Source organism: Drosophila ficusphila, unplaced genomic scaffold (genome assembly GCF_018152265.1).
Source record: "Drosophila ficusphila isolate 14025-0441.05 unplaced genomic scaffold, ASM1815226v1 contig_543, whole genome shotgun sequence".
In the NCBI taxonomy this organism is placed as follows: Eukaryota; Metazoa; Arthropoda; class Insecta; order Diptera; family Drosophilidae; genus Drosophila; species Drosophila ficusphila.
In genome coordinates, this window is record NW_025064469.1 from 119,010 (window position 1) to 142,766 (window position 23,757).

General features: G+C 39.3%; 3 non-coding genes and 1 pseudogene across 3 annotated transcripts; all 4 read right to left on the reverse strand.

Moving 5' to 3' along the window:
- Positions 1 to 1,519: 1,519 nt before the first annotated feature.
- Positions 1,520 to 5,481, reverse strand: LOC122320456. Its single transcript, XR_006245694.1, has one exon. It is a non-coding gene; the product is annotated as a large subunit ribosomal RNA (ribosomal RNA).
- A 438-nt stretch (positions 5,482 to 5,919) lies between these two features.
- LOC122320443 lies at positions 5,920 to 6,099 on the reverse strand. Its single transcript, XR_006245681.1, has one exon. It is a non-coding gene; the product is annotated as a 5.8S ribosomal RNA (ribosomal RNA).
- A 601-nt stretch (positions 6,100 to 6,700) lies between these two features.
- Positions 6,701 to 8,696, reverse strand: LOC122320453. Its single transcript, XR_006245691.1, has one exon. It is a non-coding gene; the product is annotated as a small subunit ribosomal RNA (ribosomal RNA).
- A 5,358-nt stretch (positions 8,697 to 14,054) lies between these two features.
- On the reverse strand, positions 14,055 to 23,400 carry LOC122320461 (annotated as a pseudogene).
- Between the last annotated feature and the right edge of the window lie 357 nt (positions 23,401 to 23,757).

Genomic DNA, 23,757 nt, shown 5'->3' on the forward strand with positions numbered 1-23,757 from the left:
AAAAGTGGATTCATAGTTAATCTCAAACATTACTTTGTTTCTTTTACTTTGACATGATCTTATATGCGTCACTAATAATATGACGGGACATTTGGCTACCGTAAAAGTGGATTCATAGTTAATCTCAAACATTACTTTGTTTCTTTTACTTTGACATGATCTTATATGCGTCACTAATAATATGACGGAATATTTGGCTACGGTAAAAGTGGATTCATAGTTAATCTCAAACATTACTTTGTTTCTTTTACTTTGACATGATCTTATATGCGTCACTAATAATATGACGGGACATTTGGCTACCGTAAAAGTGGATTCATAGTTAATCTCAAACATTACTTTGTTTCTTTTACTTTGACATGATCTTATATGCGTCACTAATAATATGACGGGACATTTGGCTACCGTAAAAGTGGATTCATAGTTAATCTCAAACATTACTTTGTTTCTTTTACTTTGACATGATCTTATATGCGTCACTAATAATATGACGGAACATTTGGCTACCGTAAAAGTGGATTCATAGTTAATCTCAAACATTACTTTGTTTCTTTTACTTTGACATGATCTTATATGCGTCACTAATAATATGACGGAACATTTGGCTACCGTAAAAGTGGATTCATAGTTAATCTCAAACATTACTTTGTTTCTTTTACTTTGACATGATCTTATATGCGTCACTAATAATATGACGGAACATTTGGCTACCGTAAAAGTGGATTCATAGTTAATCTCAAACATTACTTTGTTTCTTTTACTTTGACATGATCTTATATGCGTCACTAATATGACGGAACATTTGGCTACCGTAAAAGTGGATTCATAGTTAATCTCAAACATTACTTTGTTTCTTTTACTTTGACATGATCTTATATGCGTCACTAATAATATGACGGAATATTTGGCTACGGTAAAAGTGGATTCATAGTTAATCTCAAACATTACTTTGTTTCTTTTACTTTGACATGATCTTATATGCGTCACTAATAATATGACGGGACATTTGGCTACCGTAAAAGTGGATTCATAGTTAATCTCAAACATTACTTTGTTTCTTTTACTTTGACATGATCTTATATGCGTCACTAATAATATGACGGAACATTTGGCTACCGTAAAAGTGGATTCATAGTTAATCTCAAACATTACTTTGTTTCTTTTACTTTGACATGATCTTATATGCGTCACTAATAATATGACGGAACATTTGGCTACCGTAAAAGTGGATTCATAGTTAATCTCAAACATTACTTTGTTTCTTTTACTTTGACATGATCTTATATGCGTCACTAATAATATGACGGGACATTTGGCTACCGTAAAAGTGGATTCATAGTTAATCTCAAACATTACTTTGTTTCTTTTACTTTGACATGATCTTATATGCGTCACTAATAATATGACGAGTACTTTTTGGCTACCTTTTTCTTTGGATTCCCCAAAAATCCAAAATTATAATTATCAAAATAAATTTAATAATTATAATATTCTTTCCATTTCGTTATTTTATTAAATATCGAATCATCAAGCAAAGGATAAGCTTCAGTGGATCGCAGTATGGCAGCTGCTCAACCACTTACAACACCTTGCCTGTTACAAAAGTCGTTTACAATTGATTCTAGGCTTTGTCATTGTATTAAATAATGTTTTTATATGTAACTAGCGCGGCATCAGGTGATCGAAGATCCTCCCAATTTACTATGTTACAAATTACATTGGCATCACATCCATTGTCGTTTATAAAATGAATTATAAACTTTAAATGGTTTAGAAGCCATACAATGCAAATTGCCCCTTATTTATCATTGCAGTCCAGCACGGATACGACCTTAGAGGCGTTCAGGCATAATCCAACGGACGTAGCGTCATACCACTGTTCGCTCGAACAAGTATTGTGCCATTGGTCCGTACCTGCGGTTCCTCTCGTACTACGCAGGAATGCTGTCGCAACAACGTTTTGTCATTAGTAGGGTAAAACTAACCTGTCTCACGACGGTCTAAACCCAGCTCACGTTCCCTTGCATGGGTGAACAATCCAACGCTTGGTGAATTTTGCTTCACAATGATAGGAAGAGCCGACATCGAAGGATCAAAAAGCGACGTCGCTATGAACGCTTGGCCGCCACAAGCCAGTTATCCCTATGGTAACTTTTCTGACACCTCTTGTTAAAAACTCTTTAAACCAAAAGGATCGATAGGCCGAGCTTTTGCTGTCCCTGTGTGTACTGAACACCGAGATCAAGTCAGCATTTGCCCTTTTGCTCTATGTGTGGTTTCTGTCCGCACTGAGCTGGCCTTGGGACACCTCCGTTATTATTTGAGAGATGTACCGCCCCAGTCAAACTCCCTACCTGGCAATGTCCTTGAATTGGATCATACCTGAGTAATTGGAGTTATACCAAATTTTCAAATCAAAAATACATAAATGCATCGTTTTATTAAAGAATTTGTTTGCGATTATATAACAAACTCGTGATACTTTGATCAAGAAGCTTGCATCAAAACCCAATACCATAAGATATAATAAATATATCCGTATAATGGCTAGGAAATGATACACGTTCCATTTAATCAAGTAAGTAAGGAAACAATAAGAGTAGTGGTATTTCATTGGCGATATCAAACCGAAGCCTAATATCTCCCACTTATTCTACACCTCTTATGTCTCCTTACACTGCCAGATTAGAGTCAAGCTCAAAAGGGTCTTCTTTCCCCGCTAATTATTCCAAGCCCGTTCCCTTGGCTGTGGTTTCGCTAGATAGTAGATAGGGACAGTAGGAATCTCGTTAATCCATTCATGCGCGTCACTAATTAGATGACGAGGCATTTGGCTACCTTAAGAGAGTCATAGTTACTCCCGCCGTTGACCCGCGCTTACTTGAATTTCTTCACTTTGACATTCAGAGCACTGGGCAGAAATCACATTGTGTCAACACCCGCTAGGGCCATCACAATGCTTTGTTTTAATTAGACAGTCGGATTCCCCAAGTCCGTGCCAGTTCTGAATTGATTGTTAATTGATAATCGTTATAATTAATAAGAACTAATCGGTTTGAGCCAATTAGTATTCTTAAAAATTTTAGCAAGAAAGTTCCACAATTGGCTACGTAACTAAACTATCCGGGGAACAAGTAACCACCATAAATGATAGACACTCTATTTACCCAGAACGAGCACATAAACCATGTTATTGTTTCCCAATCAAGCCCGACTATCTCAATCTTCAGAGCCAATCCTTATCCCGAAGTTACGGATCTAATTTGCCGACTTCCCTTACCTACATTATTCTATCGACTAGAGACTCTTCACCTTGGAGACCAGCTGCGGATATTGGTACGGCCTGTTGAGAAGTTTGCGTGTCCCCACCATAAATTTTCAAGGTCCGAGGAGAAAATATCGACACAACAGTATATGTCATGCTCTTCTAGCCCATCTACCATATCTCTCTGCGAAAGACTTCCATGGTAGTACGGCTATAAAACAGAAAAGAAAACTCTTCCGATATCTCTCGACGGCTTCTTTATGGTCGTTCCTGTTGCCAGGATGAGCACGAGGCCCATATTTAATAACAAACGGATACTCAACAGGTTACGGAATTGGAACCGTATTCCCTTTCGTTCAAAATTATTCAAGTATATTATTTTTGGCTTGTATATATATTTATTTAGTCATTAGTTTTTTACTTGAAAATTTTCGGCTTTCGCCTTGAACTTAGGACCGACTAACTCGTGATCAACCACTGTTCACACGAAACCCTTCTCCACTTCAGTCCTCCAAGGTCTCATTCGATTATTTGCTACTACCACCAAGATCTGTACCAATGGCAGCTCCATGCAGGCTTACGCCAAACACTTCTACGCATACCATTGTACCTTCCTACTCACTAAAGTTTCAAAATTTATATTACAAGTAATATAAATCATCTACTTTAGCGGTAATGTATAGGTATACAACTTAAGCGCCATCCATTTTAAGGGCTAGTTGCTTCGGCAGGTGAGTTGTTACACACTCCTTAGCGGATTTCGACTTCCATGATCACCGTCCTGCTGTTTTAAGCAACCAACGCCTTTCATGGTATCTGCATGAGTTGTTAATTTGGGCACCGTAACATTACGTTTGGTTCATCCCACAGCGCCAGTTCTGCTTACCAAAAGTGGCCCACTGGGCACATTATATCATAACCTTAAACTTCATATCAAGAAAGTTAAGGTTCTTACCCATTTAAAGTTTGAGAATAGGTTAAGATCGTTTCGACCCTAAGGCCTCTAATCATTCGCTTTACCAGATAAGATTATTTTATATAATATTAAAATGCACCAGCTATCCTGAGGGAAACTTCGGAAGGAACCAGCTACTAGATGGTTCGATTGGTCTTTCGCCCCTATACTCAATTCTGACAATCGATTTGCACGTCAGAACTGTTTCGGTCTTCCATCAGGGTTTCCCCTGACTTCAACCTGATCAAGTATAGTTCACCATCTTTCGGGTCACAGCATATATGCTCAAGGTACGTTCCAGTTAGAGGCATAAATAATATAAATATCATTATACATAACTATATAGAACGCCCCGGGATTGTGTTAATTAACTATAAATAGTTAAAAAACTAATCCCATTATTAGTCAAGTTAATTACGCTATTAGGTTTATATCCCAATAACTTGCACATATGTTAGACTCCTTGGTCCGTGTTTCAAGACGGGTCCCGAAGGTATCCTGAATCTTTCGCATTGTTAATCATACAAGTGCATATAATAAACACAAAAATCATTGATAATTATGCCATTATATAATTCCGAAAAATTAACGCACTGTAATCATATAAATCTATCAGCACTTTATCAAATTAATGACATTTATTTTGTGTTAAAACGCAAGCATTTTAATTTAAATAAACTATAAGCCATATTTTATGATAAATTTTGTATGCTAATAGATTACAATGTCCTTATATGGAAAAAATGCACACTATTATCATAATATTGTTTAAATATTACAATTTTAATGATGAATTTTCCATAATGGATATTCAGGTTCATCGGGCTTAACCTCTAAGCAGTTTCACGTACTATTTAACTCTCTATTCAGAGTTCTTTTCAACTTTCCCTCACGGTACTTGTTTACTATCGGTCTCATGGTTATATTTAGTTTTAGATGGAGTTTACCACCCACTTAGTGCTGCACTATCAAGCAACACGACTCTTTGGAAACATCATCTAGTAATCATTAACGTTATACGGGCCTGGCACCCTCTATGGGTAAATGGCCTCATTTAAGAAGGACTTAAATCGTTAATTTCTCATACTAGAATATTGACGCTCCATACACTGCATCTCACATTTGCCATATAGACAAAGTGACTTAGTGCTGAACTGATTTCTTTTCGCTCGCCGCTACTAAGAAAATCCTAGTTAGTTTCTTTTCCTCCCCTAATTAATATGCTTAAATTCAGGGGGTAGTCCCATATGAGTTGAGGTTGTATATAACATTTTTTTTTTCAATATATTCTTTACATTTATATAATGGAGAAACATTTAATGAATTCGTATAAAAATTTTTTTCGTTAATTAGTTTTAATTTAGTTATGAGTTTTAAACGAATTTAACGAAGAACAATAACATTTACAAAAGATTTCAATTTTACTAAATCATTAATAAGAGACAATTCTAGATGAAAAATATTTCAAACATTTTTTATGCTAGACATTCCTCAGTATTATATGATTGAAAATGAAAATATTTTTCTTCGTTTTTCACAATCAAATTATTTATAATGTGAGATAATGTTTTCCATAGATATTTTAATATTATGAATAAAAATAATAATTATATTTAATTAAAATTTTTATCCAATAATATACCATATGCTTAGAAATTTGATTACCAAATTTCTAAACAACTTAATTAGCATAGTCTTACAACCCTCAACCATATGTAGTCCAAGCAGCACTAAAAAATTAATTAAAGTACCATAACAGCATGGACTGCGATATGCGTTCAAAATGTCGATGTTCATGTGTCCTGCAGTTCACACGATGACGCACAGTTTGCTGCGTTCTTCATCGACCCATGAGCCGAGTGATCCACCGCTTAGAGTTTTTATATTTATTATTTCAATTTGTCAAATATGAATTTATTGAAAGAAATTAAAAATACACCATTTTACTGGCATATATCAATTCCTTCAATAAATCTTTTTTTTTATACCTAAAACGAAATGCTGCAAAATGTCTTAGTTTTATATAAACAATATTATACCATTTATTACTTGGATAATTTACAATTTCATATAATTTTAATGTGATATAATATTGCGTTTTTTATATAAAACATTAACCTGAAGTAAACCAGGTACAACATTCAACATTTTAGGTTGTTGCATTAGCCAATGTATGCCCATAACTATGATGAACAATACATATTCGCAACGCGTGTATATTATGGTCCATATACACGCAAGTTTCATATTATAATATATAAACATAAATTTGTGAATATATTATAATACAATTTAATTTGCTTGATTATTATTCTTGTTTGCTTGATTTTATTTATAAAAAAATTTAATCCAAATTTTCATTGAACTTCTTTTTTTTATAAATATATAATTGTTTGGCAATTTTATCTTGTTATATTATAAAAATATATTTTATAATTAAAACAAGTTATTGTTGTTTACGGTAAAGATATTATATACAATAATGATCCTTCCGCAGGTTCACCTACGGAAACCTTGTTACGACTTTTACTTCCTCTAAATAATCAAGTTCGGTCAACTTTTGCGAAACAACCGTAACACGCAAGGCGTCACAGTGATCACGTCCGGAGACCTCACTAAATAATTCAATCGGTAGTAGCGACGGGCGGTGTGTACAAAGGGCAGGGACGTAATCAATGCGAGTTAATGACTCACACTTACTGGGAATTCCAAGTTCATGTGAACAGTTTCAGTTCACAATCCCAAGCATGAAAGTGGTTCAGCGGTTTACCCGGACCTCTCGGTCTAGGAAATACACGTTGATACTTTCATTGTACGCGCGTGCAGCCCAGGACATCTAAGGGCATCACAGACCTGTTATTGCTCAATCTCATTATTGCTAGACGCAATTTGTCCATTTAAGAAGCTAGTGTCCTTATAATGGGACAAACCAACAGGTACGGCTCCACTTACATAAACACATTCAAACACAATAAACATTTTACTGCCCACCATGAATGAAGGCTATATAAGCTTCAACACCATAATCCTGAAGATATCTATTTAATATATTTGAGTCTCGTTCGTTATCGGAATTAACCAGACAAATCACTCCACGAACTAAGAACGGCCATGCACCACCACCCATAGATTCGAGAAAGAGCTATCAATCTGTCTTACACACTTATGTTCGGACCTGGTAAGTTTTCCCGTGTTGAGTCAAATTAAGCCGCAGGCTCCACTCCTGGTGGTGCCCTTCCGTCAATTCCTTTAAGTTTCAGCTTTGCAACCATACTTCCCCCGGAGCCCAAAAGCTTTGGTTTCCCGGGAAGCGACTGAGAGAGCCATAAAAGTAGCTACACCCAATTGCTAGCTGGCATCGTTTATGGTTAGAACTAGGGCGGTATCTGATCGCCTTCGAACCTCTAACTTTCGTTCTTGATTAATGAAAACATCTTTGGCAAATGCTTTCGCTTAAGTTAGTCTTACGACGGTCCAAGAATTTCACCTCTCGCGTCGTAATACTAATGCCCCCAAACTGCTTCTATTAATCATTACCTCTTGATCTGAAAACCAATGAAAGCAGAACAGAGGTCTTATTTCATTATCCCATGCACAGAATATTCAGGCATTTGAAGCCTGCTTTAAGCACTCTAATTTGTTCAAAGTAATTGTACCGGCCCACAATAACACTCGTTTAAGAGCACTAATGCAGGTTTTTAAATAGGAGGAACATATGAAAAAATACAAGTACTTAATCACATATAAGAACTCCACCGGTAATACGCTTACATACATAAAGGTATAGTACTAACCACAAATGTAAGTTGTACTACCCGTATGAAGCACAAGTTCAACTACGAACGTTTTAACCGCAACAACTTTAATATACGCTATTGGAGCTGGAATTACCGCGGCTGCTGGCACCAGACTTGCCCTCCAATTGGTCCTTGTTAAAGGATTTAAAGTGTACTCATTCCAATTACAGGGCCTCGGATATGAGTCCTGTATTGTTATTTTTCGTCACTACCTCCCCGAGCTGGGAGTGGGTAATTTACGCGCCTGCTGCCTTCCTTAGATGTGGTAGCCGTTTCTCAGGCTCCCTCTCCGGAATCGAACCCTGATTCCCCGTTACCCGTTGCAACCATGGTAGTCCTAGATACTACCATCAAAAGTTGATAGGGCAGACATTTGAAAGATCTGTCGTCGGTACATGACCATACGATCTGCATGTTATCTAGAGTTCAACCAATATAACGATCTTGCGATCGCTTGGTTTTAGCCTAATAAAAGCACATGTCCCATAAAGGTTCATGTTTTAATTGCATGTATTAGCTCTAGAATTACCACAGTTATCCAAGTAACTGTTAACGATCTAAGGAACCATAACTGATATAATGAGCCTTTTGCGGTTTCACTTTTAATTCGTGTGTACTTAGACATGCATGGCTTAATCTTTGAGACAAGCATATAACTACTGGCAGGATCAACCAGAATAATGTTTTTCTTTACATATTTCATTCATATTTTCGAATAGAAATAATGCAATATAAATATTATAGATCTATTATTTTAATATTCTATTTTTTGAATTTGATTACGGCCAAAACTTGTATAGCATTCGTAATCCTTCTTTTATGTTTTGTTTTATACTTGTTTCGCCACTAATATAACAAGTTTTAGATGTTATAAGAATTATTCATTACATCATATATATAAATATACGTATGTATGTATAATTTTATAACATAATTTTTATTTAATATATATTTGCTACTATAATTTTATTATATGTACAATATTTTATTCTAAAATATCATTTTATTTCAACATACATAATTATTTATGTATCCACACATTTGCAATTTTTGTTTAATCAATATAAATATTGAATTAAATCATTTGTATTTTGATGTTAAATTTAAAATTTAACATTTTTCCATATAACTCTCGAATGATATATAATATAAAACCGAGCGCATATGAAAAATAAGTATTTATTTAATAATAATATTATTAAAAAATATTATTATTTTATTTGAACTCACTATACCGGCAAACGATATAGTGCGTCCGATTTTAAGGCAGGTACTAATTTAATATACATTATATTAGCCTGCCACCAAAAATTAACGATAATAATTGGAAACCAATTGTTATTATATATATACATATATAACCTTGGCGCACGTTTCAACGTTATTATCTTGAGTTTTAATAATATTAGTCCGCTCAGCCAAGTCTCGTATTCAAAAAGAATAAAGAAACAAATTTATACGGATAATATTATAATATATATTGTCAACATTGACTAAATCATATTATATACATAGATTTATATCAATTCTAGATGGACATCCACTGACCATCCTATAGTAGTTTTTTGCATCGATGTCTTGAAATCGGGCATTTTCAATTGGGCTTGCCACCCACCCTACAGTTATTCTCCTATAATAACTTAAGAGAATATTGAATTCAGTACTTTTTATATACATATGAATTACTTCTTCATATAATTTATATTTATGCTGATTTTCATATGTATATGGTAAATTTATTTATATTATTGACAAAATCATATGCATATCATATGTTTTGAACAATACTTGGGTCGGCAACCACTGCCTACCTATAATAGTTTTTGAACACCCTATCTAGATATCGGGTGTTTTCTGTACTAGATGAGCCCACACTGTGGCTTTCTCTTAATTTACTTAAGAGTTTATAGGTATATTTCATACTTTTTTATATACATATGATATATTTCTTAATATAATTGATATTTATGCTGATTTTCATATGTATATGGTAAATTTATTTATATTATTGACAAAATCATATGCATATCATATGTTTTGAACAATACTTGGGTCGGCAACCACTGCCTACCTATAATAGTTTTTGAACACCCTATCTAGATATCGGGTGTTTTCTGTACTAGATGAGCCCACACTGTGGCTTTCTCTTAATTTACTTAAGAGTTTATAGGTATATTTCATACTTTTTTATATACATATGATATATTTCTTAATATAATTGATATTTATGCTGATTTTCATATGTATATGGTTAATTTATTAATATTATTGACAAAATCATATGCATATCATATGTTTTGAACAATACTTGGGTCGGCAACCACTGCCTACCTATAATAGTTTTTGAACACCCTATCTAGATATCGGGTGTTTTCTGTACTAGATGAGCCCACACTGTGGCTTTCTCTTAATTTACTTAAGAGTTTATAGGTATATTTCATACTTTTTTATATACATATGATATATTTCTTAATATAATTGATATTTATGTTGATTTTCATATGTATATGGTTAATTTATTAATATTATTGACAAAATCATATGCATATCATATGTTTTGAACAATACTTGGGTCGGCAACCACTGCCTACCTATAATAGTTTTTGAACACCCTATCTAGATATCGGGTGTTTTCTGTACTAGATGAGCCCACACTGTGGCTTTCTCTTAATTTACTTAAGAGTTTATAGGTATATTTCATACTTTTTTATATACATATGATATATTTCTTAATATAATTGATATTTATGTTGATTTTCATATGTATATGGTTAATTTATTAATATTATTGACAAAATCATATGCATATCATATGTTTTGAACAATACTTGGGTCGGCAACCACTGCCTACCTATAATAGTTTTTGAACACCCTATCTAGATATCGGGTGTTTTCAGTACTAGATGAGCCCACACTGTGGCTTTTTCTCAATTTACTTAAGAGTTTATAGGTATATTTCATACTTTTTTATATACATATGTTATATTTCTTAATATAATTGATATTTATGCTGATTTTCATATGTATATGGTTAATTTATTAATATTATTGACAAAATCATATGCATATCATATGTTTTGAACAATACTTGGGTCGGCAACCACTGCCTACCTATAATAGTTTTTGAACACCCTATCTAGATATCGGGTGTTTTCAGTACTAGATGAGCCCACACTGTGGCTTTCTCTTAATTTACTTAAGAGTTTATAGGTATATTTCATACTTTTTTATATACATATGATATATTTCTTAATATAATTGATATTTATGCTGATTTTCATATGTATATGATTAATTTATTAATATTATTGACAAAATCATATGCATATCATATGTTTTAAACAATACTTGAGTCGGCAACCACTTATAGGTAGGTTTATAGGTATATTTCATACTTTTTTATATACATATGATATATATTTCTTCATATAATTGATATTCATACTGATTTTCATATGTATATGGTAAATTTATTTATATTATTGATATCATATATATATATATATATATATCGGATATCATAATTTCATATATTTTGAAGAATACTTTGATCGGCAAAACTGCCTTGCCTACCTATAATGATTTTTAATGGAAAAAAAGTGTTTAGTGTGAGCACCAGCCGCGTTGGTTTAATTTAATTTTATCCCAGTAGCAATTCTTCGGGACAGTAGGAATTTGATTAATTTATTGATGAACATTACTAATTGATTAACAAGGCATTGAACTACACTTTAAAAGTTACAGTTACTCCCGCCATTCAATTGTGTATTTTAAAAAATCTTTTGTTAGTCAGGGTGACTTATATCGTAATAATAAATTAATTACCTATTTTAATAATATTATATCATAGTATAATATTATATGAACGATTCCGCAAATAATATGTATTATTTATAGATATATTAAATATAGGTTTTTTTTTTTATTCATTACCGGTCACCAATCATCTATATGGCTATACATTCATTAACTATTATTATTAATGTGACGAGACTCTTGGTTACCGTAAAGAGGTTTATATATAGTTATCTCAAACATTACTTTGTTTCTTTTACTTTGACATGATCTTATATGCGTCACTAATAATATGACGGGACATTTGGCTACCGTAAAAGTGGATTCATAGTTAATCTCAAACATTACTTTGTTTCTTTTACTTTGACATGATCTTATATGCGTCACTAATAATATGACGGAATATTTGGCTACGGTAAAAGTGGATTCATAGTTAATCTCAAACATTACTTTGTTTCTTTTACTTTGACATGATCTTATATGCGTCACTAATAATATGACGGGACATTTGGCTACCGTAAAAGTGGATTCATAGTTAATCTCAAACATTACTTTGTTTCTTTTACTTTGACATGATCTTATATGCGTCACTAATAATATGACGGAACATTTGGCTACCGTAAAAGTGGATTCATAGTTAATCTCAAACATTACTTTGTTTCTTTTACTTTGACATGATCTTATATGCGTCACTAATAATATGACGGAACATTTGGCTACGGTAAAAGTGGATTCATAGTTAATCTCAAACATTACTTTGTTTCTTTTACTTTGACATGATCTTATATGCGTCACTAATAATATGACGGGACATTTGGCTACCGTAAAAGTGGATTCATAGTTAATCTCAAACATTACTTTGTTTCTTTTACTTTGACATGATCTTATATGCGTCACTAATAATATGACGGAATATTTGGCTACGGTAAAAGTGGATTCATAGTTAATCTCAAACATTACTTTGTTTCTTTTACTTTGACATGATCTTATATGCGTCACTAATAATATGACGGGACATTTGGCTACCGTAAAAGTGGATTCATAGTTAATCTCAAACATTACTTTGTTTCTTTTACTTTGACATGATCTTATATGCGTCACTAATAATATGACGGGACATTTGGCTACCGTAAAAGTGGATTCATAGTTAATCTCAAACATTACTTTGTTTCTTTTACTTTGACATGATCTTATATGCGTCACTAATAATATGACGGAACATTTGGCTACCGTAAAAGTGGATTCATAGTTAATCTCAAACATTACTTTGTTTCTTTTACTTTGACATGATCTTATATGCGTCACTAATAATATGACGGAACATTTGGCTACCGTAAAAGTGGATTCATAGTTAATCTCAAACATTACTTTGTTTCTTTTACTTTGACATGATCTTATATGCGTCACTAATAATATGACGGAACATTTGGCTACCGTAAAAGTGGATTCATAGTTAATCTCAAACATTACTTTGTTTCTTTTACTTTGACATGATCTTATATGCGTCACTAATATGACGGAACATTTGGCTACCGTAAAAGTGGATTCATAGTTAATCTCAAACATTACTTTGTTTCTTTTACTTTGACATGATCTTATATGCGTCACTAATAATATGACGGAATATTTGGCTACGGTAAAAGTGGATTCATAGTTAATCTCAAACATTACTTTGTTTCTTTTACTTTGACATGATCTTATATGCGTCACTAATAATATGACGGGACATTTGGCTACCGTAAAAGTGGATTCATAGTTAATCTCAAACATTACTTTGTTTCTTTTACTTTGACATGATCTTATATGCGTCACTAATAATATGACGGAACATTTGGCTACCGTAAAAGTGGATTCATAGTTAATCTCAAACATTACTTTGTTTCTTTTACTTTGACATGATCTTATATGCGTCACTAATAATATGACGGAACATTTGGCTACCGTAAAAGTGGATTCATAGTTAATCTCAAACATTACTTTGTTTCTTTTACTTTGACATGATCTTATATGCGTCACTAATAATATGACGGGACATTTGGCTACCGTAAAAGTGGATTCATAGTTAATCTCAAACATTACTTTGTTTCTTTTACTTTGACATGATCTTATATGCGTCACTAATAATATGACGAGTACTTTTTGGCTACCTTTTTCTTTGGATTCCCCAAAAATCCAAAATTATAATTATCAAAATAAATTTAATAATTATAATATTCTTTCCATTTCGTTATTTTATTAAATATCGAATCATCAAGCAAAGGATAAGCTTCAGTGGATCGCAGTATGGCAGCTGCTCAACCACTTACAACACCTTGCCTGTTACAAAAGTCGTTTACAATTGATTCTAGGCTTTGTCATTGTATTAAATAATGTTTTTATATGTAACTAGCGCGGCATCAGGTGATCGAAGATCCTCCCAATTTACTATGTTACAAATTACATTGGCATCACATCCATTGTCGTTTATAAAATGAATTATAAACTTTAAATGGTTTAGAAGCCATACAATGCAAATTGCCCCTTATTTATCATTGCAGTCCAGCACGGATACGACCTTAGAGGCGTTCAGGCATAATCCAACGGACGTAGCGTCATACCACTGTTCGCTCGAACAAGTATTGTGCCATTGGTCCGTACCTGCGGTTCCTCTCGTACTACGCAGGAATGCTGTCGCAACAACGTTTTGTCATTAGTAGGGTAAAACTAACCTGTCTCACGACGGTCTAAACCCAGCTCACGTTCCCTTGCATGGGTGAACAATCCAACGCTTGGTGAATTTTGCTTCACAATGATAGGAAGAGCCGACATCGAAGGATCAAAAAGCGACGTCGCTATGAACGCTTGGCCGCCACAAGCCAGTTATCCCTATGGTAACTTTTCTGACACCTCTTGTTAAAAACTCTTTAAACCAAAAGGATCGATAGGCCGAGCTTTTGCTGTCCCTGTGTGTACTGAACACCGAGATCAAGTCAGCATTTGCCCTTTTGCTCTATGTGTGGTTTCTGTCCGCACTGAGCTGGCCTTGGGACACCTCCGTTATTATTTGAGAGATGTACCGCCCCAGTCAAACTCCCTACCTGGCAATGTCCTTGAATTGGATCATACCTGAGTAATTGGAGTTATACCAAATTTTCAAATCAAAAATACATAAATGCATCGTTTTATTAAAGAATTTGTTTGCGATTATATAACAAACTCGTGATACTTTGATCAAGAAGCTTGCATCAAAACCCAATACCATAAGATATAATAAATATATCCGTATAATGGCTAGGAAATGATACACGTTCCATTTAATCAAGTAAGTAAGGAAACAATAAGAGTAGTGGTATTTCATTGGCGATATCAAACCGAAGCCTAATATCTCCCACTTATTCTACACCTCTTATGTCTCCTTACACTGCCAGATTAGAGTCAAGCTCAAAAGGGTCTTCTTTCCCCGCTAATTATTCCAAGCCCGTTCCCTTGGCTGTGGTTTCGCTAGATAGTAGATAGGGACAGGTGGTGTGGATCGGATCCCTCCGAGTTTTATTTAACGTGGCGTGTTCCACATTGAAGGGAGTACAGCCACGACACTCTTATATACCCATGTATATAGTGCATGTGTCTAGATTAAGCGCCAGACCAACGCCCCAAAATAGAAGCTACAGCTATGTACGTAGCAACTATCCCGGTAGCAATTCGAGTGTGTGCTTGTCGGGCAAACACTCCCCCTTGCTGAGGAGCGAGATCTATCTAAAATCTCTTCTGATCTTAGGGTCACAGCACCCGAGTCGTATATACGCAACTCTTCGTCGAACTTGAAAGTTCTACCCGCGATATAGGTATCAACCACAGCCACCACGATACTCCCACAAGGGGGCCGACCTCAATGAGCAGCCTTGGAAGGCACTGCTCAACCCGTGGTACCGAAATGCAGGGTTCGGTGGACCCTCCCTTTTGGCTCCGACAAGCCCGGATAGAGTGCCCATGCCATATTAGTCGCCTCCTACGACAAGCAATGGTGGGCTGTGGCAGTATTCTTCTCCGCTAACCACACGGCGTGAGGAAAAAAGGAACTATGAGTTCCTCCCTCTCCTGGTGAAAACTTCCTCAGCAAACTCCTTCAGCCTCCGAGTCCTGTCCTCGTCCTCCAGAATCCGTCCAAATGTCCAGGTTTCGCCAACGCGCTGCACACCAAGTCCATTGAGGTCGCGCAAATCTGCATAGTGGGGGCAAGCACAAAGGATGTGCTCCCAATCCTCGTTAGGATCGCCACATGAGCATGCGGCGGTATCGCTAAGAGCTCTGCTATGCAGAAATGCGTTCAACGACCCGTGCCCTGTAAGCAGGAATCCCATGCGCATCGAAAACCCAAAATTGGGATTTCGATGGACGAGGCTGACATTGGGGATGAAATTGTGGGTCACCCGTCCTGGGGAGTCCACATCATCCCATCTGTCCTGCCAATCACGCAATAGACACTCGTCAATCCGCTCCATTCTCTGCTTCCAGCTTAGACCTGAAAGGTCTTCGCCGTAGAGCCAGTCGTATTCCTCCAACGGGTATCCACGCTTCAGCTTGAACTTAACAGCAATTTTCATTGCTGCTAAGTCAAGCGGGGGAGCTCCAGCAAGAACCTGCAGTGCCAGGGAAGACACTGTTCGGCATACCGGAAGACTTCCTAGTAGGATCAGCCTTTGGCAGGCAATAAGTCGCCTCCTGGCCACTATTTGCCTCGTCGTACTGACATACCATACCGAGGCACCAAAGAGCACACAGGGTGCTAAGAGTCCGGCATATATGGTCCGCTTGGCTCGAGGACTGAGGCCCCAGTCGGCTCGAAGCACACGCGCCAATGCTCCAACAACTCCCGTGATCCGCATTCTGAGCGAGGTGATGTGCACCATGAAGCTCATGCGCTCACTGACTTTGATGCCAAGGTACCGGCAGCTGCGGACATACGGCAAGCTTGCTCCCGCAAATCTTACCAATGGCGTACGCGCCATGTTGCCCTTCAGCAGCATAACCACCGTCTTGCTGGTGGAAACGGTTACACCAATTTCTGCTCCCCACGTTTCAACAATGGACATTAGTTGCGCTCCTTTTTCTTCAAGCGCGAGTCGGGAGTTTCCCTCGATGAGAAGAAGCAGGTCATCCGCGTACGCGCTGAGTGCGCAGTACGGCTCAAGGCGCTGTAGCAGTACATCCATCAGTAGATCCCAAATAAATGGGCCACTGATTGACCCCTGCGGGCAACCTCTAGTGACTGGTACGTCCACGGTACCAACACTGCTTCGGATCACTGCTCTTCGGCCAGAGAAGAAGCTTCGCCACAAGCTCATTTCCCGGCATCCCAACTCGGCCAATCGGCGCAGTGCAGCGCACCATTCGACGTTGTCGAAAGCTCCTTTGAAGTCCACGAAAAGTCCAAGCACGTATCGCGCCGTGCTGGCGGCGACACTGCTCTTTACGTGTCTCCAAGCTTCCTCCACACATCGTCCTCGGCGAAATCCAAACTGCCATCTGCAGCCTTCCGGAAGAACTTCTCTAACGCGATTCACCATGATTCCCTCAAGCACCTTGCCGAAAACGGGCAGCAGACAGATTCCCCTGTACGAGGATGGCTCGCACTTGTCCTTGTCGGGTCCCTTGAGTAGCGCCACTACGCGTGGACACTTCCACTCGCTGGGAAAGTACCCCGACCGGATACACCGGGAAAATAGCCTCGTGAGGTATTGAGGTATGGCGCGCCAGACCGCCTTGCAGATCGTGCCGTTGATGCCGTCCATGCCAGGCGAGCGTCTGCTCTTCAACCTGGCGACACAAGCGTCAACCTCGAATTCATCGAGCGCCGGTGGGACTGTCTCCGCGTAGGCAATCGGTGCATCTGACTCCGCAACTGGGAAAAAGTTACGGAGGAGCACTCGCGCACAGTCACCCCAATCGGTGACCAGCTCGCCGTTTACGCGAAGACACCCAATCTCCGAGCGTTTGTTACGACCGCGGCAAATCTTGTAGACGCGCCCCCATGGATCGTCTGCGTTCTCTCCCACGAAGTTTCTCCAGCTGTCCTCCTTCGCCTTCAGAATGAGCTTCTTGTAGCCGGCTGAGGCGATCCTCAGTTCGACCACAAGCAGCTCAGTCCTTTCGACGTCGCCCCGTCGGCGGGCGTCCTGGAGCCTGCGCCGAAGTCTTCTGACTTCGCGGCGCGCAGAGCTGAGGTCGGCGGTCCACCAACGTGCTCTCCTCCTAGGCGATCTCGGCGTCTTCCTACCCAGCGCAAGGTCGCACGCCTCGTGCACCACTTGCCGCAGGGCAGAAACTTGCTGGTCCAACGGCGATTCAGAGAAGTCTTCCGAAAGTCCGGCTGCCCGGCTCACCAATTCCTCTTCGAACAATCGCCAGCGAGCAGTGGAGAAGTTCCAGGACGGCACAGGAGCTATGCTCTCAACTGCGCGCGTGGTAGTTGGTGTGGCAACAACAGTAATCCTGTTGTGATCACTTAACTCCCACTCGCCCACTCTCCACTCATATGTGGCCCACATAGATGCTGCTTCGTTGGCGATCGTCACGTCGATATCACTGCGGGCTCTGCCGCTATCGAACGTGAACACCTCACTGTGCTGGTTAAGAGCGACGACTCCTTTCTCCAGCATCCACTCAGACAGCAGTTCACCCCGGGTGCGGTTAGCTTGCCCCTCGGTCTGCCGAGAGAGTTTGCTAAACCACATGGGGGATACTGCATTCGCATCAAGTCCCATGATGCACGGCGTTCTGCTGGCCTGCAGCAGGACCGCATCCATGTATCTGAGATACGGGTCTAGGTCGGCGTCGAATTGGCAATATACGGAGCAAAGGAAGATTGAGCCAAAACTCCCTTTAACGCTCACGCATACGCCGTGGTCGGTGGTGAGGGGCTCCACTGGCATACAGATGACATCCTGGTGATCCACTAGGATGGCTGCCTTCCCTCGCCGATCGGCGAAGATCCTCATTCCTTCAGGCAGCACATCCATCCTCCCGACGTCTGGATATGGCTCCTGCAAAAGTGCGAACAGAAATCCTGATTCCCTCAATCGGACTCCGAGCTCGACCGTCGCAGCTCGGCCTCGGCCACAGTTTGCCTGGATGATGCTAAACATTAGTGTCTAGCATTCACCCTCGCCAGCACAGCCGCATACACTGGGCAGCTTGGGGACAACATATTGTGTCCCGAGGCATACCCCTTGAAGCGGCAGTTCCGGCAGTCCACCGGGTTCGTGCAACTCCGCGCACTGTGGCCGTTCTGTCCGCACTGGCGGCACACGTTCTCCTTGTACCGGCACTGGGCGACCTTGTGGTCGAATCCGACGCACCTGTGGCAGGCGTACGTGCGCACCAAGGCTCGGCAGTTATACGCGAACCAGCCGATGTACGCCTTTGCACCATCCAGCACCTCAAGGGCCACGGCGTTGACATCGAGCGTCACATTGACTGTGGCGCCGTCAGCCGCAGACCATGGCTTCTCGAGATGTACCGCCTTTTCAAAGGAGGCCACATCCATTACTTCCGCGAAGTTGTTCCTGTAGAGGTCCTTCATAAAGTCAGCTGGCTTCGTCGCAGTGTCGACGTTGCTAACGACCACCTTGGGTCGCTGCGCCGGGCTCTGCTTGATCTCCAGGCCAACTTCTGCAAACTTCTTGTTTGCGACAACCTTGCGAATTTCGCCTGATGAGGGGGTGCGGATGATGGCACCGCCACGCGCAAGCCCTCTCACCTCATGCAGACGTACGCCAAGCGAAGGGGCGATCTCCCTGCGCACCTTTTCTGCAACCTCTTTTCCGCTCACTGTCGGGTCCTTGCTCACCACAACGGCGGACCACGTCTCGCGTGGCTTCCGCGGGGCAGGCACCGGAGCAGCTTGAGGCGCTGGCAGGCTGGGATATGCGGCTGCATACCCAGCAGGTGGCATGGGGACCACAGCCTGCGCCATGACGGACTTCGGGGGCGGCGGCGGCGGCATTCGCTGCTGGTCGCGGAGAGCCTCCAAGGCTGCATTCCGCGCCGAGAGCGCAAGCACCAGGCCCTCATACCTGTTCAGGCACCGCATCATGGCGCAGGCCTGCTTGGTCGATAAATTCGACGCAACAACCTCTTCCAAGAATCCGTCCTTGATCTTGGCCAGCTCGGCCACCGTACCATGGACGGACGCGACGACGGGAGGGGAGACGGGGACAGGGGGGGCAGCTGCGGCTCCACCAGAATCCCTGGCGACAGCGGGGGCAGCAGCGGGGGCAGCGGCAGGGGCAGCAGCGGGGGCAGCAGCAGGGGAAGCAGCGGGAGCAGCAGCAGGGGAAGCAGCGGGAGCAGCAGCGGAGGCGGCAGCGGGGGAAGCAGCGGAAAGGGCAGCGACGCCAGCGGCAGCGGCAGAGGCTGAGGCCAACGCCACCTCGAGAGAGGAGAATGGGCTCTCCTCCAACACACCTACCGGCGCCGGCAGAGGCTCGTTGACGTCAAGCGCCAACAGCTTCGGCTGCGTCGGTTTCGGCACCGCGCTCGTCGTCGCCTTCCCTCTCTTTCCGCGCCGACGCCTCGCCGTACTCGCAGCACTACTGGGCCGACTGCTGGCCCGACTGCTCGCCGACAGCTCGCTCTCAGAGAGCGCGCCCTCCATTGGGAGTAGGGGAGAATAAGCTGTGCTCTACTCACCCACACACACAAGCTGCAGCGGAAAATTTCCAACACGTGCTGTTGTTTGCAAACTTTCACACGATGTTTTCGCGAGGAAAACCGCACTTTTCCGACCGGAAAATTACACGATTTTAATCGCTAGGCGAATCCGCGAATTTTAAGCTAAAAATTAGCAATTAATTCGCACGGAATCAAAAGTTATTCACACAAGTTAATGGAGCACGTCGAAAACACACGTCCGTCGTTAATCCATTCATGCGCGTCACTAATTAGATGACGAGGCATTTGGCTACCTTAAGAGAGTCATAGTTACTCCCGCCGTTGACCCGCGCTTACTTGAATTTCTTCACTTTGACATTCAGAGCACTGGGCAGAAATCACATTGTGTCAACACCCGCTAGGGCCATCACAATGCTTTGTTTTAATTAGACAGTCGGATTCCCCAAGTCCGTGCCAGTTCTGAATTGATTGTTAATTGATAATCGTTATAATTAATAAGAACTAATCGGTTTGAGCCAATTAGTATTCTTAAAAATTTTAGCAAGAAAGTTCCACAATTGGCTACGTAACTAAACTATCCGGGGAACAAGTAACCACCATAAATGATAGACACTCTATTTACCCAGAACGAGCACATAAACCATGTTATTGTTTCCCAATCAAGCCCGACTATCTCAATCTTCAGAGCCAATCCTTATCCCGAAGTTACGGATCTAATTTGCCGACTTCCCTTACCTACATTATTCTATCGACTAGAGACTCTTCACCTTGGAGACCAGCTGCGGATATTGGTACGGCCTGTTGAGAAGTTTGCGTGTCCCCACCATAAATTTTCAAGGTCCGAGGAGAAAATATCGACACAACAGTATATGTCATGCTCTTCTAGCCCATCTACCATATCTCTCTGCGAAAGACTTCCATGGTAGTACGGCTATAAAACAGAAAAGAAAACTCTTCCGATATCTCTCGACGGCTTCTTTATGGTCGTTCCTGTTGCCAGGATGAGCACGAGGCCCATATTTAATAACAAACGGATACTCAACAGGTTACGGAATTGGAACCGTATTCCCTTTCGTTCAAAATTATTCAAGTATATTATTTTTGGCTTGTATATATATTTATTTAGTCATTAGTTTTTTACTTGAAAATTTTCGGCTTTCGCCTTGAACTTAGGACCGACTAACTCGTGATCAACCACTGTTCACACGAAACCCTTCTCCACTTCAGTCCTCCAAGGTCTCATTCGATTATTTGCTACTACCACCAAGATCTGTACCAATGGCAGCTCCATGCAGGCTTACGCCAAACACTTCTACGCATACCATTGTACCTTCCTACTCACTAAAGTTTCAAAATTTATATTACAAGTAATATAAATCATCTACTTTAGCGGTAATGTATAGGTATACAACTTAAGCGCCATCCATTTTAAGGGCTAGTTGCTTCGGCAGGTGAGTTGTTACACACTCCTTAGCGGATTTCGACTTCCATGATCACCGTCCTGCTGTTTTAAGCAACCAACGCCTTTCATGGTATCTGCATGAGTTGTTAATTTGGGCACCGTAACATTACGTTTGGTTCATCCCACAGCGCCAGTTCTGCTTACCAAAAGTGGCCCACTGGGCACATTATATCATAACCTTAAACTTCATATCAAGAAAGTTAAGGTTCTTACCCATTTAAAGTTTGAGAATAGGTTAAGATCGTTTCGACCCTAAGGCCTCTAATCATTCGCTTTACCAGATAAGATTATTTTATATAATATTAAAATGCACCAGCTATCCTGAGGGAAACTTCGGAAGGAACCAGCTACTAGATGGTTCGATTGGTCTTTCGCCCCTATACTCAATTCTGACAATCGATTTGCACGTCAGAACTGTTTCGGTCTTCCATCAGGGTTTCCCCTGACTTCAACCTGATCAAGTATAGTTCACCATCTTTCGGGTCACAGCATATATGCTCAAGGTACGTTCCAGTTAGAGGCATAAATAATATAAATATCATTATACATAACTATATAGAACGCCCCGGGATTGTGTTAATTAACTATAAATAGTTAAAAAACTAATCCCATTATTAGTCAAGTTAATTACGCTATTAGGTTTATATCCCAATAACTTGCACATATGTTAGACTCCTTGGTCCGTGTTTCAAGACGGGTCCCGAAGGTATCCTGAATCTTTCGCATTGTTAATCATACAAGTGCATATAATAAACACAAAAATCATTGATAATTATGCCATTATATAATTCCGAAAAATTAACGCACTGTAATCATATAAATCTATCAGCACTTTATCAAATTAATGACATTTATTTTGTGTTAAAACGCAAGCATTTTAATTTAAATAAACTATAAGCCATATTTTATGATAAATTTTGTATGCTAATAGATTACAATGTCCTTATATGGAAAAAATGCACACTATTATCATAATATTGTTTAAATATTACAATTTTAATGATGAATTTTCCATAATGGATATTCAGGTTCATCGGGCTTAACCTCTAAGCAGTTTCACGTACTATTTAACTCTCTATTCAGAGTTCTTTTCAACTTTCCCTCACGGTACTTGTTTACTATCGGTCTCATGGTTATATTTAGTTTTAGATGGAGTTTACCACCCACTTAGTGCTGCACTATCAAGCAACACGACTCTTTGGAAACATCATCTAGTAATCATTAACGTTATACGGGCCTGGCACCCTCTATGGGTAAATGGCCTCATTTAAGAAGGACTTAAATCGTTAATTTCTCATACTAGAATATTGACGCTCCATACACTGCATCTCACATTTGCCATATAGACAAAGTGACTTAGTGCTGAACTGATTTCTTTTCGCTCGCCGCTACTAAGAAAATCCTAGTTAGTTTCTTTTCCTCCCCTAATTAATATGCTTAAATTCAGGGGGTAGTCCCATATGAGTTGAGGTTGTATATAACATTTTTTTTTTCAATATATTCTTTACATTTATATAATGGAGAAACATTTAATGAATTCGTATAAAAATTTTTTTCGTTAATTAGTTTTAATTTAGTTATGAGTTTTAAACGAATTTAACGAAGAACAATAACATTTACAAAAGATTTCAATTTTACTAAATCATTAATAAGAGACAATTCTAGATGAAAAATATTTCAAACATTTTTTATGCTAGACATTCCTCAGTATTATATGATTGAAAATGAAAATATTTTTCTTCGTTTTTCACAATCAAATTATTTATAATGTGAGATAATGTTTTCCATAGATATTTTAATATTATGAATAAAAATAATAATTATATTTAAT